This window comes from Coffea eugenioides, chromosome 7, assembly GCF_003713205.1.
Source record: "Coffea eugenioides isolate CCC68of chromosome 7, Ceug_1.0, whole genome shotgun sequence".
Classification (NCBI taxonomy): domain Eukaryota; kingdom Viridiplantae; phylum Streptophyta; class Magnoliopsida; order Gentianales; family Rubiaceae; genus Coffea; species Coffea eugenioides.
Window position 1 is genome coordinate 2452527 of NC_040041.1, and position 12039 is coordinate 2464565.

General features: G+C 37.3%; 1 pseudogene; it reads right to left on the reverse strand.

Moving 5' to 3' along the window:
- Nucleotides 1-1290: 1290 nt before the first annotated feature.
- Nucleotides 1291-12039, reverse strand: part of LOC113777952 — an 18460-nt pseudogene continuing 7711 nt past the window's right edge.

A 12039-nucleotide genomic window follows, 5' to 3' on the forward strand; every position in this document is an offset into this window, starting at 1 on the left:
ATCATTTTCTTACAATCTATTGATATTGAGTTATGGTTTATTGTTAATGAGGGTCCATATGATGCTTCTATTATTGATGATAATACTCATAAGCCGAGACCAAAAATAAGAAGTGAGTTGACTGCTGAAGATAGAACTCATCTTACTCTAAATGCCAAGGCTATGAATGTATTATATAGTGCTCTAGATTCAAATGAGTCCATTAGAGTCAAAGGCTGCAAATCTACAAAAGAAATATGGGATAAACTTAGAGAAATCCATGAAGGAAGCGAGAATATGAGAGAACAAAAGAAGTTCATACTGGTCACTAAGTATGAATCCTTTATGATGGAATCTCATGAAAACATTGACAAGATATACTGCAGATTCAATGATCTTATCAAGGATTTAGAAGTGCTTGAGAAGAACTACTCTCTAGGTGAGAAAAATAGAAAAATTCTGAATGCCTTGTCAAAGGATTGGGAGAGTAAAGTGACTGCCATAGAGGAAGCTAAAGATCTAAATATCCTACCTATTGAATCTCTTATTAACTCTCTAACCTCTTATGAGCTGAAACTCAAATCCAAGGTGCAGGAAGAAGAAGACACTATAAGAATTTTGGTCATCAGTGACAACTACCTTTCGCCACAAAAAAGAAAAAAGTCGTCACTAATGAACTTTATTGACAACATTTCGGTTGTCGCAGGGTCGTCACTGAATCTCCGTTGGTAAAAGTATATACTGACGACCTTAAAGTCGTCAGTGAATAGAAATTTTTTTATGACAAGATATGTCGTCAGTAAAAGCTATAACTTTAGTGACGACATATTTTCTTGTCAATGATGCATGAAGCAACGGTAGTGAGTGTATATACTAATTAGTGACAACTTTGTTGTCAATAAACCCCTTATCAACTGTGGCAACAACCCCTTATCAATGGAGAGTTTTGATTGAGTGACAACAACAATTGTCAATAAAGACAGCCTACCTGGAGAAATACTACTCATTTACAACACCTTGCAATGTGTAGTTTGATGATTTTCCTACTACAATAATATCTAAAAAATGAAAACATCGGCAATGTTTAATAAATAACAAACGTAGGCACTCGTTACAATAGGAAATGCCAGAATAACATATTAAATATTCAAATGTCATAAATAAGTACAACATCACGCTACAAATAGTTTGATAAGTTTCAGTAGAGAAAATTTTGACATATAAGTCAAAGCTGCACTAAAAAACATATACAAGTCCCAAAACATTTTCTGTGCTACCGAAACATTTTCTAAACTTAAGACAACACTATAATCATAGTTTTTGAGTCGACATGTAAGCTGTACTGCTAATCTTCTTCCAAACCTCCAAAATGTACGAGATATTTACTTCACCCTTCACCTGATATGTAGGTTAATAATCACAAATAGATGAGCACACTCATTAACAGGAATAAAAAAGTTCCATAAATTTACATAAGCAGCATAGTTTCTTTAATAAGCCTAAAACTTTCATAATGGAACACCGGGAAAAATGTCATCAACTATGAACTATTACATATTGGAAACAGTAGTGGACTAAACTCCTATAAATAAATACGTACAGAAGTATGACAGATTATCCACACATGAATATGTAGTTACCATAAAAGTGATGAATTATGTTCTTTACTTGTTCTTTTACAAAGAGTTGTTATCAGATCACTTATAACACATATAAATTGACGTTTTACAAATTTTTGGAGCAAAAAACTTTTTCTTTAATTATCAGTAGGGGCATATCTATTAATTTCAAAGCTCAACAATTGTTTATTTAATTTCTATATGCAAAATTGAAGGTTTCCTTTGGCCAACAGGGACAGGTGCCCCCACAGGCCATAATCTAGATCTGCCCCTGGATGCTGGACTATTTAACAGAAGCTCAGGCGATGCATAAGTATGAAATAAGGTTCTAAAGACGCTCACAGTACATCAACATGCAATAGGTTATGAGGAACTTAGCTTCAACAGCAAAAAACTTATGTACCAATGTAGTGTATCAGTAAATTTCAACCGAAGGCAGAAGAACTTGACAAAGAAATAGCAAAGCAAAGGAAAGAACACTGAAATTATACGATTTGCACTTACTAGCACTTTTGCACTTCCAAAATCACAAATCTTCACTTGGTGACTAAGAGGATCAACCTGAAAAGACAAACAATGACTATCAAGGAAAGGAAAAAAGAAAAAGAAACAAGCATACTGAAGTCGAACATGAAGACAATATATACCAAAACGTTTTGGGGCTTCAAGTCTCTATGGCATACTCCAGCAACATTATGCAAATACGCTAGACCTCTGAAAATCTGAAAAACAACTACAAATTTAGCTTCACTCAAGCACTATAGAACACTGCAAATATACTAGCACAGAAGCAACCCGCATACTTGGTAGGTGTACAGTTTAACATAAATCAGTGGCATCGTCTGGTTGATGTTACTATAATGCTTTAGAACCCGATACATTGTCTTAGGGACATACTCCATTACTAAATTGAAAAAAAGCTCATCTTTACAAGTAGTTGAAAAAAAAAGCAATGCTTTAGAGACACCACATTTGGGTGATCCATTGAGCGCATTAACTGTAATTCACGATTCTTGTATCGCTTGTCCTGTAAAACCTTCTTTATAGCCACAATTTCTCCAGTTTCCAGACAATTTGCCTACATGAGCATGCATAACCCTAGAAATTAAAGCAAAAAGATTAGCAAATGAAAGATTAGTATAATTTTGTAATCCACATACCTAGAAAACAATTCCAAAAGATCCAGTCCCCACAACCCTCTCTGCCATGTAACTAACAGTCTGCAAAATGAATCAAGCAGTGGAAACAAGTTTTCAATAATCTCTTGAGCAAAATTGATCAGATCATGTCAAAGTCTTATGTAGTTATCCAACAAGTAATATGATTATTCAACAATTCCAAAAAATGCAAAGCAGAGTCAGCAAAGCTAATATTGGATGTACAGAAAATGCAACCTTAGTGCTACTGAATAAAAATAGGCAACATCAACAAATGCAATTTGTAGACACCAAATTTTGAATAATTTGTATGTGGCATCTACTTCATGATTTTTATTTTAGATCGCCTGCATTTAGTTCATTGTTGTGTGTTTTGCATTTCTAGTTGTTATTTTATTTTAGTTTTATTCATTTTGCCCTTTTAGTTTGTCTATTCATTTTTATTTTGTCATTTTAGGTTTTTAATCACTTTTAAGTTTTAGTTTTTAGTTTTTAGTTTTTAGTTTTTAGTTTTTAGTTTTTAGTTTTTAGTTTTTAGTTTATAGAGTTTTTAGAAAGAAAAGAAAAATCATTTTAGTCATTTTGTTTTTATTCAATGCTTTCTTGAAAGAAAAATGAAAATGCAAAATCATAAAAAAGAAATTAAAGAAAAAGAGGAAAATTCAAAAAAAGTAGGCTTTAGTTGGATTTAAAAAATAAAAAAAAGAGAGAAAAAAGGAAAAAGGAAAATTTGTTCACGAAAAATATGTTTATTTCTTTAAATTCAATCTTTGGGCACTTTAGTTATTTTTATTAAGTTATTTTGAGGAAAAGAAAATGATGGAAAAATGAAAAAATTGGAAATTTTAAAAAATGGCCATTTTTGTTTAGTTTCTTTTGTTTAAAATTATTTTTGTTTTGTTATTATTATTACCTGGTTTGTGTAATTTTGTTATTATTGTTATTTATATTTTATTATTTATATTTTCTGTAATCTTCAAGTTGTGTTAAAAAAAAAAAAAAAAAAAAAAAAAAAAGAAATGCCGCAGCATGAAAGCTGCGGACTTGCGCAGCTTGCAAAGGGGGATTGGGACGGCTCCTGGAAGTGCAAATATGGAGAAAAGGACCTGAAGTTTTAGGGTTAGAAACTAGATATAAATAGAAAAAGGGCAAGTAGCCGCAAGGGGGGACGATGAAAAAGCTACGGCTGAAACAAGAAAAATGGGAGAAACAGCAAAAGAAACCCACGGAGAAAAAGCCTAGAGAGGTTTCTGGGAAAGAGCTGGGGGAGGTTACACAACGGCTGGGCTAAGGCTTTGTGAGGGAGTGAATGATTATAGAACAAAAAGGAGAGAGAGCTAAGAGGCTACGGGGGTTTTGGGTGGCAACAGCGAACAGCGAAGGAAAGGAAGGAAGCGGCGGCAGTGGAAGAAACAAGAGAGGACTGGAGTGACGGGGAAGTGAGAAAGAACGAAGACCTCATCTTTTGATTGTATCAAACCTCAGCCGGGAAGGAAGAAACCCAAAGGTAACAGCTTTCCACTCTAGAGTTTGTTTACGAATGATGAGCTATGTCAAAATGCTGAAAAGTTTTTGCCTTTACGCCTGCTGTCATCCTCCATGCGAGATTTATTCGTAAATTTGCGTGGGTTGGGCTGGGATTTGGACGGGTATGATTTGCCTATGAGGGGGGGGGTATACGATGATTTCCAGGGTTTTATTTGATGGTCAAGGCTGATTTTCATGCATATAGAAATTTCAGAAAAATTGGAAAAAGAGTTTCGGGCAGATCTGTTTTAATGTTTCGTTGGTCACTACTCTTCCTGTTCTTGTGGTTTGTTTGCGTGGTTTGGTGAATCTGAATACTTGCTGTTTTAATATTTTAATGTATCGGGTTATGGCTGAGCACATGCCTATTATGTAAGGTTGCTAAAAGCTCAAAGTTTCAGAAGATGGAAAATTACAAGAAATCTGTTCTTATGCCGCTCTCTGCCTTGTTTCTTTTCGTTGGCATGCGTAGTGAATGCTGAGTTTAGAGTCGTGTTTAAGGTGTTTGGGTGACTAATAAGAAGCATTTGCAGAAATTCAAACAACCAGAAAATGAAGAAAGTTTCACTTGATGCATGCATGAACACATGTTTCTGCTAAATTTCTTGTGCTGCATTTTTGTCTTGGGCCTGGATCATCTCGTTTGGGATGGTTAGAGGGTAGGCATCCAGTTTTAAGCTGTGCTGGGATCTATGTTTACAGATGTGTGTGAGTTGGATTGATAAACCATGAGTTTTGTATATTCTTACCTGTGATTGGCGTGAGTTGGAGAGGTGAGCGTGCAGCAGAAAATTGCAGCAGCATGCGCGAATTTTTTTTTCCTTTAGATGGTCGAAGCTTTGGTCTTGTTTCAAATGACCTTGTGTGTGATTGGGACCTGGTGTCAGAGGCCATCAATGATTTCTGGTTTGATGAATCTGCTTGTATGATGAAATGAAAAAAGGTTGCAGAAAATTGTATCTGAAAAATGCAGAAAATGCTCTTGATGTTAGCGACTGTTTTTTTTCCCCCTTCCTTGTTCGTTCATGTGTTCCAATAGCAGTTTTCTTGTGTTTCTGTGGAATCTGGAGGATTGCTCAAAAGCTTGTTTGAGAGGTTTTTGGTTTGGGTAGCATTACGCAAGATTTTAATTTCTGTTTTTCTTTTACAAGGCATGCGCAGATAGAAGCCATCAATTTTCTTTATTTACTTGGGTTTGTTTGTTTTGGGTGTGGGTTGAAGTTTTTCAGAATCTTTCCATATCCTTTCGTTGTGTTTTTACTAGTTGTGGTAGAACAAGTTAGGATTTGTTTGAGTTAGTTTGTTTGCATAAATGTATCTAGGAGGGAAAGAAAATTCCTGAAGTAAGTTGCAGAAATTTGGTCTAGCTAAGGAAGAAAGTTACGTCTGCATGCATGCATAATAAAAGGAAATCACACCTTGACCCATTGGCTTGTATTTCATGTTACTCAGGCCCATAAGATTGGGAAATTTCTTCAATTTTGTCCTTTTACCATGCTAGTTTTCCTTGGCCTGTTTTTGTTTGATTCATGAATAGATTTTTGGTGAATTTTTAGAATGAAATAAGGAGATTCAAGTGGTTTTGGGAGCTCATAGTTTGATTTTTCGTTTGGTTAAGATCATGACTTTTTTTTTTTCTCTCGTTTAATTCTAACGAATTGTTTTCCATGTCATTTTTGAGAAGTTTAGCGATTACTTTGATAGATTTTACTCTTGAGTCACCATTTTAGTTTAGAACTCTTATTTCCAATTGGCTTTTTGTCCACTCTAATCTTTTGAGTTTCAATGTGCTTTTTATGGAAGAAATTCATCAAAAAATGATTTTTCAATCTTTCTTTTCTCTTTCAATTGGATTCAAATTTTATGATTCATGGGTTGTTTAATCGTTTAAATGTTCTCAATGTGTCAATTTCATGTTTTAGGTTGATTATTTGAGATGCCTTGATCCCTTACATTCCATTTCCTGGCAATTAGGTCCTAAAGTGTTTGCATTTCAAATTATAGTTCGGCTTTATTATTATTTTGGGGACCTTTGAAATTCTTAAATGTTTCGATTGAGCTCGAATGGGTGACTAGTGTTGCAATTGTTTCCCTCTTACATGGCAATTTGCTTTGGCATGTTTTTATGTGATTTTTGGATAATGTTTAACAAATTTCTAGGATAAAACCATAGAAGCTTAGTAATTTGGAAGAGTTTATAGTTTTAGCTCCGTTTCATTTTAATTTTGCTTAGTTAATCCTTTTATTTAACTTTAATAGATAATTTTCCATTTTTTTTCCTTTCGTGATTTTCTTGCATTTGATTGAGGCAGATTACACCTTACATACAATTTAGCATTCTATTTTAGATTTTGAGACCTTTCATTTGGGATCGAACTTTGCTTGCATGTGCATGGTCTATTTCATATCTAATTTTTGTTTTTCGTGATTAATTACCATTTTCGTGTCTAATGGTTATTTTATGCGTTTATTTGACAATTTAAGTGGTACCTTGACCTTTTTATTATTTTGGAGGGTAAATTAGTAACATCTCTACATTAGGGCGTCGATTCAAGGGAGGTACATTCTACCCCTTTATTTGCACTTCATTTGACCCTACGTGCTCCTACGTGTTATATGAATATGCATGTCTACTTCGCTTTCCTTATCTCCTTGCATGCATTTACTGGCTTTTACTTTTATTTAAGATAGGGCTCGGAGAGCCTCTGGTCCATTTCCCCTTCCCCTTTATGCTTTCATGGGGTATGTGTACACCTCTTGGCTTGTAATAGATAGGGCTCGGAGAGCATCTGGTCCATTTCCCCTTTCCCTTTATGTTTTCATGGGGTATGTGTACACCTCTTGCTTGCTTTTGTTGTTACATGTTAAAGCTTTATTAGGCTCTTGCTAGTCGAGCATGCTAAGTGATGTGCATGTGTTTCTGGCATGTCTACTTGCTTTCATAGCCATGAATGAATGGAATGGATGAATGTACGTTTCCGCTAGTCCAACGCTAGTCGGAATTCATAGAATGGGCTAGTCCAACGCTAGACCCTTAGGGATTTCCCCTCATTGGCATATCATTTGCTTGTTCGCCACATATCATGCATTTTTCTTAGTTTTATCACTTGGCATGCTCCTCGAACCCCCTTTCCCTTCATTTTAGGATTTTTGCATATCATGATAGTTGTAGGGTCCATTTGCTTGAGGGTCCCCTTCCGATAAGGGAAACGAGCGAGTGTGGCTACTCGATAGCCTTAGCACGCTAGTTTCGCCTTCTAATCAAAGGGAAAATCAAGTCACGATTTAGGTCTCCCCGTACCCAATATGCATGAATTCCCTAGGCTCATGCATTCTCAATCCACTCTATCATCACACTTTCATTTTTGTCTCATTTGCACACATGCACCTTTTTATCACTTTCACCTGCACACGAACACTCTTTTATCTCCACTTGCACACGAACATTTTTTTTATCTTCACTTGCACACGAGCATTTTTATCTTCACTCGCACACGAGTACTTTCATCTACATTCGCACACCTTCACTCTTATCTTATTACTTTTATCATTTTTCTCACTTCACACAAACTCACACTTTCACATGGCATGCATTCCACTCATTTTTCACGTCATTTAGGTTTAGGTGTGACCTCTCCAAAAGGATCATTATTGGGCTTCACAATTAATGTGATTGGCACCATTCAACCTTTGAAGAGAAATTTCCCCCAATCCCCCTAGGTCTAGGTTTTTGCACTCATATAGATATATCCAATACGCGATACATACCTTGGGTAGAAAAATTAGGAAAAATTGGTTTGAGTCGCGCAACTAGCCTTGGCTAGGTCAAAGGGGTGCCTTGGATTCTATCCTTGCCTTCCCCTTTGTCAAACGTGACCCCCGAACCTTTTTCTTTGGCTTACGTGGACTAGGAGTCGTTTTAAAAAGGGTTTACTACTTTGTCTTTTAAAAACACTTTTTGGGTGACTTGGTACACCCCAAATCTATACCAAGTGGCGACTCCGTTTTCATATTTAAAAAACCCTTTTTAAAATTTCATTTGGCCAAATCGTCGCTTTCCAAAGTCCCATGGCCTTTTTATTTTTCATTTTGCACACGTTCACACCACACTTCACACATCACATCACCACACACTCACACATATCGAATCCGAAAAGTGGGGCGCGACAGTTGGCGACTCCACTGGGGATTTCCTAAGTGGGTCCAAGCATTTGACTTAACCATTCGTTTCCTTTTTCTACCCTTTTTATGCATTGCATTTGGATATTAGGATTGCATTTTTTCATTTTTAGGACCTTTTGTCTTATGTACGTAATCAAACCAATCCCTCGACTCACGAATGTATGTTTGAATGAATGTTTACTTGTTATCTCGCGCTTGCATTGCATTTTGGGAGGTATGGGTCACCCTAGAGCCTTGCGTTGGTTCTTGACTCTTCCCCTCCAAACGAGCACTAGCATACGAGCATACGCTTTACTTCTTTTATCCCTTTATTTTTCTTTTAGTGGCTTGCCACGCCACTCCACCCTATTAGGATTAGGTGACTCACTTGGATATGTGATCACGACACGATGTGTGTGTAGCATGTTCCAATGGGTCACTCAATCTTCCACTTAAAGCTATTGGTTGATAGCCTTTAGCTTTTGGTCGAAGATTGAGGTTTTGATAGATTCACTCAAACACGTAGCCGCGACACGATGTGTGCGTAGCGGTGTTTGGGGAATCGCTCGAGCCACCGACAAAGAACCTTGGGGTTGATGACCCTTGATTTCTAAGTCTGAAGGCTCGGGGGCCTGAGCTCATCGAGTCTAGATGCATTAGTGAACCCCAACCTCATGCATCCATGATAGCTTGCCTAGGGCAGAGTCGGCCTTATCCTAAGCTAGGGACACTATTCACGAGGGGAGGGGTCCAACCCCTTTTTCCTTTTTATTGCTTTGATTGCTCTATCTTGTTATTACAATGTGTTATGTGTATTTATCTTGGCTGAACTAACCTTTCTTGGTTTTGTGTCCCCATTGCATTCATTAACCCTAAGCGAATAAGAGGTCTGGCATGACCTTCTTTTAGAGCCTACCCTTGTAGATAGGTTATCGCACGTTTAAATATTTTGGTGTATTGCATTCATAGATTAATGATTGCATACCATTTTAGGCCTACCCTGGCAAATAAAGGGTTCCTTAGGTCACGTTTCATTTCGAATTGCATATCTTACTGCTTTAATAAACTGGCATCACGCATAAACCCTAGAAAGGGAATGCCATTTAGGGGATCCCGTGTTAGGAATAAACCACCCCATGTCTCGGATATATAATCCAAATGAGACTTGCACGTTTACCTTTCTCGTACCATCCGAAGGGGTAGTGCACAAGGTAAGGTAAAGATCCGATCATTTTCATGAAGCAATTTTTGGAATATGAGCATCTAATAATCACTTTTTGGCCATTTTCTCAAAATTGGTAAAATTCCCTTGCGTAAAAGGATATATTCGAAGAATATTCACAAATGATTCCTCATTGTTGAGACGATAAATATAGAGGCCAAATTTTGATTTTAGAGGCTCATAGACCAAGGCATTGTAATGATTTCTTGAAACCACCCAGTGGGCGAATAATTTAATCGATTTTCGAACAAATCATCCATCTTATCCAATCCATTTTCAATTCATTCAATTTTAGTACAATTTAATCATTGTTGAATAAATTCATTTCATCCAATTCATTTGATCAAATTACCCTTTTTAGGGTCATCCGGTCGTTTTTGAATAAATCGTCAATTCTTTTGACCAATTTACCCTTTTTAGGGTCATCTGGTCAATTTTGAATAAATCGTCAAGTCATTTGATCAATTTACCCTTTTTTAGGGTCATTTGACCAATTTACCCTTTTTAGGGTCATTTGACCAATTTACCCTTTTTTGGGTCACCTGGTCGATTTTGAATAAATCGTCAATTTATTTGGCCGATTTACCCTTTTTAGGGTCATTCGGCCGATTTTTGAATAAATCATTCATTTGGCCAATTTACCCATTTTTAGGGCAACCGAGCCGATTTTTGAATAGATCAAGTTTCGTTCAATCTATTTGATCGATTTACCCTTGTTAGGGTGATTTGATTAATTTTGGATAAATTCCTTTGAATTCATTTGACCTGTTTCCCTTTTAGGGTAATCCGGTCGGTTTTCAATAAATTGTCAATTTCATTTGACCAATTAGGATTTCAATGTCGAATTCCAAATTGGGAAGTCTAGTCAATTTTTGAGAAAACCATCCATTATATCCCGTGCGTTTTTGCAAATTCTTGTATCGATCAAAAGTGATCAATCCATTCGGACGTTGACCTCATTTTGACAAATTTCTCGTCACTTCAATTGACCAAATTCTTTCAAAATTATTTCTCACTCAATGAGTTGATCGGATCCATCAGGTATGGTATGGTGCCTACCCTAGAGGATTGCATTTTCATGCTAGGCCTACCCTTGGCACAAAAGGGTCCCCCATAGGACATGCATCCGAGTTGTTTGAATAATTACTAACTAATGCCTTTTTCTTTTTCCCTTTTGAATAAATTGCAGAAATCTAATAACGATTGGTTTATCTAAAGAAGTTTTTTGCATTCTCAGGTAAAATTTCAAAAATAGCTTTTCGGAAAAGCCCCATTATTACGCGATCCCGAAGTAAGGCCCAAGGGAATCGTGTAGACATGAGTACTCAACCAGAATCATCCGATAAGGCCGTTGCAACTACCCAGCCGGAAGCTGCAAGTCCTGGGGTTCAGTTGACAGAGTTACTCACAAAGTTTGGGGAAATGGCGTCAGAAATGGCCGCTCAGAAAAAGTTGATTGACGAGCTCGTTAATAGCGGAGTGCAACCTGAGCCTGTACCCACTACACAACCACAATCCGAACCATTTGTAATTCCTCCATTTCAAACTACGTTTGAGGGAGCTGTAAACCCGCAATATGCTTTTACTCAAAATCCTCATTTCTACCCTCCTTATGGTCAAGGATTTCAGCCTCAAGGCGACCCAAACATGCATTTGAACCCACCAGTTTTTTATCAAACCACCGCAGAACCCGTGATACCGGAGCACACTTTCCAAAATAAGCCAGAAATGGGGGAATCTTCTGCTCCAATTGATATGAAGTTGCTTAAGCGCCTGGACCGCTTTGATGAGTTTATGAGGAAAAGTCAGGGCTTAAACAAGCAAGGAGTGCTGGACTATGACGAACTTTGCCTTTTCCCAAATGTGCAATTGCCTGAAGGGTTCAAAACCCCGAAATTCAGCAAGTATGATGGGACGGGCAATCCCAAGACACACCTCCGATTGTTCGCCAACAAGTTGGGTAGGCCAACAGATGATGAAAATCTGCCTTTGAGGCTATTCCCAGAAAGTCTCGAGGGGGATGCACTCGACTGGTATTCCAAGCTGAAACCCGAAGAAGCGAAGACCTGGCTTGACTTGTCCAACGCTTTTGTAAGGCAGTACGAGTATAATTGCGAGCTGGCTCCAACACGAACCACGTTGGAAGGGACAAAGAGGCAGCCATCTGAAGATCACAAGACTTATGCTAAGAGGTGGAGGAAAGTAGCTGCAAAAGTCGAGCCACCAATGACGGAGGACGAAATCATACGAACTTTCATTAAGGCACATGATCCGCCGTACTTTGAAGAAATATTCCGCATGACTGGATGCTCATTCGCCGCAATTGTTAATAAACTTGAGGAATTTGATGATTTCGTGAAGGCTGGAAAGATTG